Source organism: Prosopis cineraria, unplaced genomic scaffold (genome assembly GCF_029017545.1).
Source record: "Prosopis cineraria cultivar Desert tree isolate PC_DT_omini unplaced genomic scaffold, ASM2901754v1 PC8, whole genome shotgun sequence".
NCBI lineage: Eukaryota > Viridiplantae > Streptophyta > Magnoliopsida > Fabales > Fabaceae > Prosopis > Prosopis cineraria.
Window position 1 is genome coordinate 13,859,271 of NW_026555339.1, and position 7,828 is coordinate 13,867,098.

Below are 7,828 nucleotides of genomic sequence, written 5' to 3' on the forward strand. Positions count from 1 at the left end.
ATAGAAAAATATTTCCTAAAATTAAAACCCTAATTTCCTAATACTAAAAGGAGAAATAATGATAAAATATTCAGCCACATAATTTAGGAGATGTGATCCTAAAATTATGGGATTACAAAATTTAGAAATTAATATTATAATTAATTCTAACCTTTGACTAGACTCAAAATAGAAAATCAAATCAAAGGACCATTAAAATAGGAAATAATTTAGGAGACAATCAAGGGATGATAAAGGATTTGAAATCACACCACCCTTGACTTCTTTACTAGGGTTTCATGCCTCCTTGCATGCAAGAGGCTCAACTTGTAGTCTTCCTTGCATTGGGTTAAGGTCTGCATCTCTTGGGCTTGACTCTTCATGAGTTTGGATCTTAAATACATTATACACGTATAGATGCTCTCCTTTGGACTTGAGGGGAGTGCCCCAATGCTCTCCAAGCTCTTGAACTTCTTGCACAAGACTGAACAAGGCTTGCTTCATGGCTTTGGTTCGGGCTCTTGTCATTGGACCTCCAATATGTTGCAATGGGTCTTTAGGTACGTTGGATTGGAAGTATTGGGCTCCTTCTATGTCACCATGCTCATGATTACCATCCTCAGGCTTCGTTGCCATTAATGCTATGTCACCCGTGCCATGGGGTCCATCATTCCCTCCCAGTTGGAAAGGATTTGTCCTCGAATCTGCAGAATCATATAAAGATAAATCAGAAACACTAATGTGGCACTAACATTGCCATAAGAGCTAGGCAAATCAATCTTGTAAGCATTATCATTAATTCTTTCCAAAACTTGAAAAGGTCCATCTCCTCGAGCTTGAAGTTTGGACTTCCTTTGATTAGGAAATCTCTCTTTCCTTAAATGTAACCAAACCCAATCTCCAGGCTCAAAGATCACACGTCTCCTGCCTTTATTAGCTTGCTTGGCATATTGCTCATTCTTTCGCTCTATATTTGCTTTAACCTTAGCATGTAAGTCCTGCACAAACTTAGCTTTTTCCTTGCCATCAGTGTTAGCATGCTCAGAGAAAGGCAAAGGTAAAATATCAATAGGAGATAATGGATTGAAACCATAAACAATTTCAAATGGAGAATAAGAAGTAGAAGAATGAACAGCCCTGTTGTAAGCAAATTCAATATGAGGTAAACAATTCACCCAATTCTTCAAATTCTTCTGAATTATTGCTCTTAATAATGTAATCATAGTTCTGTTAACTACCTCAGTTTGACCATCAGTTTGTGGATGGGCAGTAGTGGTAAAAAAAGTAACTTAGTCCCTAATTTATGCCATAGGGTACACCAGAAATGACTAAGAAACTTCACATCTCTGTCACTCACAATAGTCTTAGGTAAACCATGCAAACGAACAATCTCTTTAAAGAATAAGTCAGCAATGTTAACAGCATCATTAGTCTTAGCACAAGCAATAAAGTGTGCCATCTTAGAGAACCTATCAACAACACACAAATATGGAATCTTTGCCTGCAGAAGATTTAGGCAATCCAATTACAAAATCCATAGAGATATGTTCCAAGGGTGAGAGGGGAGAGGGGATGGGGTAAAGGAGAGTGAAGTCCATGAGGTTGGATCTTAGATTTTGCCTGTCTACATTTAATGCATTTATCACAAACAGATATGACATCTTTCCGCATGTGGGCCAAAAGAAATGATCAGACAAAATAGTCAAAGTTTTATCTACACCAAAGTATCCCATCAAACCACCACTATGTGCTTCCTTAGTAAGCAACTCACGCATAGAACAAATAGGAATGCATAATTTATTTTTCTTAAAAAGAAATCCATCAAATTTAAAAGAAATCACCAGATCCATGATTTCACAAGATTTCTAAATATTTTCAAAATCAGGATCAGTTTTATAAAGATCTTTTAGAATCTCAAAACCAAGTAATTGAGCATGCAAATAGGAAAGTAATGTATACCTCGAGATAAGGCATCAGCAACGATATTTTCTTTACCTTGCTTATGCTTAATCACATAAGGAAAGGTTTCAATAAATTCCATCCAGCGAGCATGTCTCTTGTTAACTTACCTTGAGACTTGAGAAACTTTAAACTTTCATGATTAGAATGAATGATGAATTCCTTGGGCCACAAATAATGTTGCCATGTTTCTAAGGCCCTCTTTAGAGCATAAAGCTCTTTGTCATAGTGGAATAATTCAAAGCTGTGCCGTGAAGCTTTTCACTGAAGTAAGAGCTATGGGCTTAGAATCCTGCATTAAAACAGCACCTATACCAATACCAGAAGCATCACATTGAATTTCAAATGCTTTAGAGAAATTAGGCAAAACAAGTAAAGGGGGCATTAGTCAATTTATCCTTTAGGTTGGAAGCTCTTTCTTGTGTTTTATCCCATTTAAAGGTCGCATTCTTCTTAACAAGTTCATTAAGAGGGGCAGCAGCAATGCTAGAGAAATCCATAAACAAAATCTCTATAGAAGCTTTGCTAAGCCATGGGGAAGCTTCTCACTTCACTTGCATTCTTAGGGGTTGGTGATAGGAAATTAGTCGCTTATCCTCAAAATTACACTAAAGCTAACCCTAATGCAATATAGGGCCAACCCTAGGTCATCTCCCAAGGAATGGTTTTAAGTCTAATTGAAAGTTATCTAGTGAAATAAATCAACCAAAGTTTGTAGGAATTTAGTTATCTAGCTAATTATCTAAACTAATTACCTAATATGCAAGTAATTAAAATGCTAGTGAAAGTGAGTGAAATGAACTTCCCTTTTTACAATAATGGAACCCTAGAGATTAGTTGATTTTGGACTCATTATCTTCTCATGATTAGGCTAAGTTTAGCTTCCCTTTCCTCTTGACTAAAGCTGTCATGACTTAAGAAAATTATCCTAAGCCAATTAACCTAATTAGCTAACCTCCCTAGGTCTTAGATTAAAGTCCCTAGTTCAATTAACCAATTGGTGAAGACATTAGCCAAGTGATTCATTCAAAATCCTCTCTCAACAGCCATGGTCAAACACATAAATTGAGCAACACCAAGATTATGTCAAGCTACTCACAACACAAGCATTAACACCACAAGATTATGCAATATTAACACAAGAAATTCACTAATTGAAAAACACAAGATTATGTGCCAAACAAAGAGTGGCAAAATTCAGTCATGGCTGTCCAAGGAAGAAATTAAATGAAACAATCCTCTCTCTTTACATCAACATCAAATTCAAATTAGAATTTATAAGCTAAGATGATTAAACCCTAGATTAAGGAATCTAACCATCTAGTAAAAAGAGAAGAGGATAGGAAACAAAAGAACTTAGCCAATTTGAAGCTCAAGACTCATCCTCCATCTTCATCTCTCTAGGATTCCACAAAGAAACTTAGCCAATCTTCATCTTCAAGAACCCTAGTGATTGCTTGTGAAGGCCAAACTCCATAGCTCTTGAATGATGGAAATGAGCTTCAATCCTTGTGAAAATGGAAGGGATGGAACGAAAATGAAGAGAGAGAAGAATGGTATGAGTTTTGTGGAGGTTTGGTGGCTGAAAATGGAGGTTAGGGTGCTGGAAAATGAAGAACAAAAGAGAGAAAATGAAGAACACTATGAACAAGAGAGAGAGAATGTGGAAGATGAATGAGATATGTGTTGGATCCCATTTGGGACTTAAAATGGCGTGCTCCTTGGTGTCTCCCATCAGCTGAAGCTTAATTAAAATAAGGAAAAAGAAATTAAAATGTAAATGGGAGCCTTGTCACACTTGCAAGGTGGCAACTTCCTATTGGTTTGTAGATGATTCCAATGTGTGCCTAATTTCCCATGTGTCATCCACATCATTTTAGCTGATCTAATCCCTCAAAATAATCATAATTCACGTGCAAACCATCAGCCATTGTCCTCAAGGAGTGTTGACCTCAATTGCCCAATTGATGCACAAGTCACATGCCACCTATGTCACATAAATCACATAATTCAATTAAATAGCATATGATATAATAAAATCTAATTCATGTCCAGAATTAATTCATAATTAGAAGGGAGAATTTATTAAATTAACCAAGTTTCAGGCTGCACAAAATTATATAAAAATTTTCACACAAAGGCAAACCAAAAACTAGGACAAACTAAGACACTTAAGAAAGTGTTGACTTTTTTATTTAATTACTCCCAAACTAAAATGAATTTTAAAAATATAATTTCACCATTCATCAACTGGACATAAAATGCACTTTGTCAATTTTTCTTGTACATTTTCTCAAAAGTTCATTTTTTGGACCAAAATGCCCCTAGTGCACTGATCTTAGAAACTTAGGCAAAGTTCCAAATCTAATGCAATGTGTGCACTTGAAGGTGATAAATCATTAATAAAATGGTCCTAATTGACAAATAAAAGTGGGTAACAAATGTGTTCTATCAATTCCCCCACACTTAGCTTTTGCACTCCGGGCAAAATCAAGTGAAAAAGGTCCCAAAAGAAACTATAAGACAAAGAAATAAAAGAAAAACATTGTTTCAAGTCACTAAAATACTAGCTCATGAACTTCTACAAATTATCAATCAATGTGGCAATAATTACGAAAGAATTATGCACATCACAAACAAACCCTTACCAAGAATCAATGTCAAAGAGTAAGCCTCTCTAGGTTAAGTGTTTGCTCTCATCACTCAAAGTGTATAAGGTATTAAATTTCACTCAAAATTTCTTAGGATAAACCCTACTATGAATTTGTAACCCTTCTACATCTCCATCACTAAATAGCACTTGCAATCAAGAATCAAATGGACTTTATTAGGTTGTGATATAGGTAATGAAAGGATGTCTAAGAAATGCATGTATATAAAAAAAAATAGGGTTAGCATCAAAATAATGCTAAATCAAGATATATCCCCTTAATATGCAAAGCATAACCTAACTCAATTGAGTGAACACCTTAACACAATGAGGATGGAAAGAAATGATAAGAAAATAATAAAACAAATGGAATGGATGAGCTAGGCAACTTTTTATTTTTATTTTTATTTTTTTTTCTTTCTTTTCTTTTTTTTTCTTCTTTTTTTCTTTTTCTAGCAACTTTATTTCTTTTCTTTTGACTATTTTTTTTTTTCAAATCTATCTTTGTGTTTTTTTTTTGGTTGCCCCTAACTCTTTGAAAACAATAGAAGTAATGGATAGAGAAATGATAATAGGCATCCACTCATTTGATCTAGGACATGCAATGAATATTAAAAAGACATATAAAAGTGTAACATGCATTCCTGGGGAAAAAATAGGGTGAATATTTTTTTTTTTAAGAATCAAACCAAAGGCTCAAAGTGGCTAACAAAGGATAATAAATAATAGGTTGGCTATTTGGCTCTTGGCTATTTTTTATGAATGCCATCTCTCATCTCCTATCAAACAAGTGCAAGATATATGGTCTTAATTAAGAAGTGAAACAAATTCTAGAGGGTAACATCACTAAGGAATTAATCACACATGAGTGTTTAGCCTCTTCCATGAATGGGTAATATGCCACTCTAATCCATTAATTCAAGGTAAAAGAATGTTCACTTCACACCTATCACCTAAAAATTACCACATCTCAAGAATCAAAATATCCATTCAAGAGCTAGGTAATTAAGTAACCTCAAACAAAAAAAAACAACAAAGAAATTTTTTTTTTTGAATTTTTTTTTTGCAAAACCAAACAAAACCAAACAAACAAAACAAAATGTTTATTTCTCTCCCCCACACTTAAATCATGCATTGTCCTCAATGTATGTATAGACTAGTGATAAAATAAGGTGAGATCAATAATGAATGCATAACAAAAGTGTGGTGCAGATATTTTTTTTTCAAACTAAAACACAAAACAAAGAAGTCAAATAAAGCAAATAAACTCTAATTTTCCTACTAGGTTCATCTCCCCCACACTTGAACTATACCTATCATTAAATATATCAATTAAAGGAAGGTAAAAGCTCAAGGTTAGAGAGATACAACCTTATCATGGTGGTTCAAAAACATGTTGAGAGAAGTCCTCCTCCTTTTGAAGTGATTTGGCATCTTTGTAGAGCTTGCATAGGTGACCATTGATTTGCATAGTGGAACCCGTGGCTTTATTCAAGAGTTGCAAAAACCCCATAGGGAAACACCTTGGTCACTAATATGGTCCCTCCCACTTAGACTTCAACTTGGCATGCTTATGAATAAACCTTGTTTGGAACAAGAGGACTTGATCTCCTTCTTGGAACTTTTTCCTCAAGATTAGCTTGTCATGAAGGATCCTTGTTTTCTCCTTATAGATTCTAGAAGACTCATAGGCATCCAACCTAAGCTCCTCAAGTTCTTGCATTTGAAGAAATCTCTCCTTAGCCGAAAGATGGAAATCCAAGTTTAGTTTCTTGATGGCCCAATAGGCCCTATGCTCTATCTCCACAGGGAGGTGGCAAGCCTTTCCATACACCAATCGAAAAGGAGACATGCAATGGGAGTCTTATAAGCGGTCCGATAAGCCCACAAAGCATCCTCCAAGTGTAAAGACCAATCCTTCCTATTTGTGTTCACCACCTTGGTTAGGATTTTCTTGACTTCTCTATTTGATACTTCGGCTTGGCCATTAGTTTGGGGATGATATGGTGTAGAGATTTTGTGATGCACCCATATTTAGCCAAGAGAGCCTTCATCATCTTATTGCAAAAGTGGGATCCTTGGTCACTTACCAAGGCCTTAGGAACTCCATACCTACAAAAAATATTAGATTTGAGAAACTTCAAAACAATCTTAGCATCACAAGTTCTAGTAGGAATGGCTTCAATCCACTTTGAAACATAATCAACACCAAGTAATATGTACTCAAAACTAAAGGATGGTGGAAAGGGACCCATGAAGTCAATGCCCCAAACATCAAAAAATCTCACAAAATAAAATGGGTTGTTGAGGCATTTCATGTCTCTTACCCCAACTACTAACCTTTTGACATTTCAAGCATGCTTTACAAAATTCATAAGAGTCTTTAAACAAGCTAGGCCAATACAATCCACAATCTAAAACCTTCCTAGCTGTCTTATTTGAGCTAAAATGACCACCACATGCATGAGAGTGACAAAATTCAAGAACAGAAGGCACATCAACATCATCAACACACCTCCTAATCACTTTATCACTACAAATCTTCCACATCAAAGGTGGTTCCCAAATGTAAAATCTAGACTCTCTTTTCAATTTTTCAATGGCAAAACGTGAAGCACAAGGAGGCAAGACTCTACACTCAATATAGTTAGCAAAAGAGGCATACCATGGAGGCTTAGATGAAATGGCACACAATGCCTCATCAGGAAATGAATCACAAGGAATAGTAGGGTTAGAGTTTACCATAGTAGCTTTTAAATGAGGTAGTCTAGACAAATGATCCGCTACTTGATTGGTAGAACCACTCCTATCCTTATCTCCACATCAAATTCTTGCATTAAGATCACCCATCGAATCAAGCGAGGCTTAGAATCTGTCTTCTTAAACAAGTACCTCACAGCAGCATGGTCAGTGTACACAACAACTTTAGAGTTAAGAAGATATGATCTAAATTTATCAAGTGCAAAAACAATAGCAAACAACTCTTTCTCAGTTGTGGTGTAATTAACCTGAGCTGAATCTAGGGTCCTAGATGCATAAGCAATCACATATGATAACTTGCCCTCTCTTTGACCAAGCATAGCTCCCACAGCAAAATTAGAAGCATCACATGACAACTCAAAAGGTAAAGACCAATTTGGGGCTTTAAGAATGGGAGGGGAAATGAGCATGCTTTCAAAGTGTCAAAACTCCTTTTGCAAGCACATCAAAAACAAAATCAACATCTTTTTGTAAGAGTTT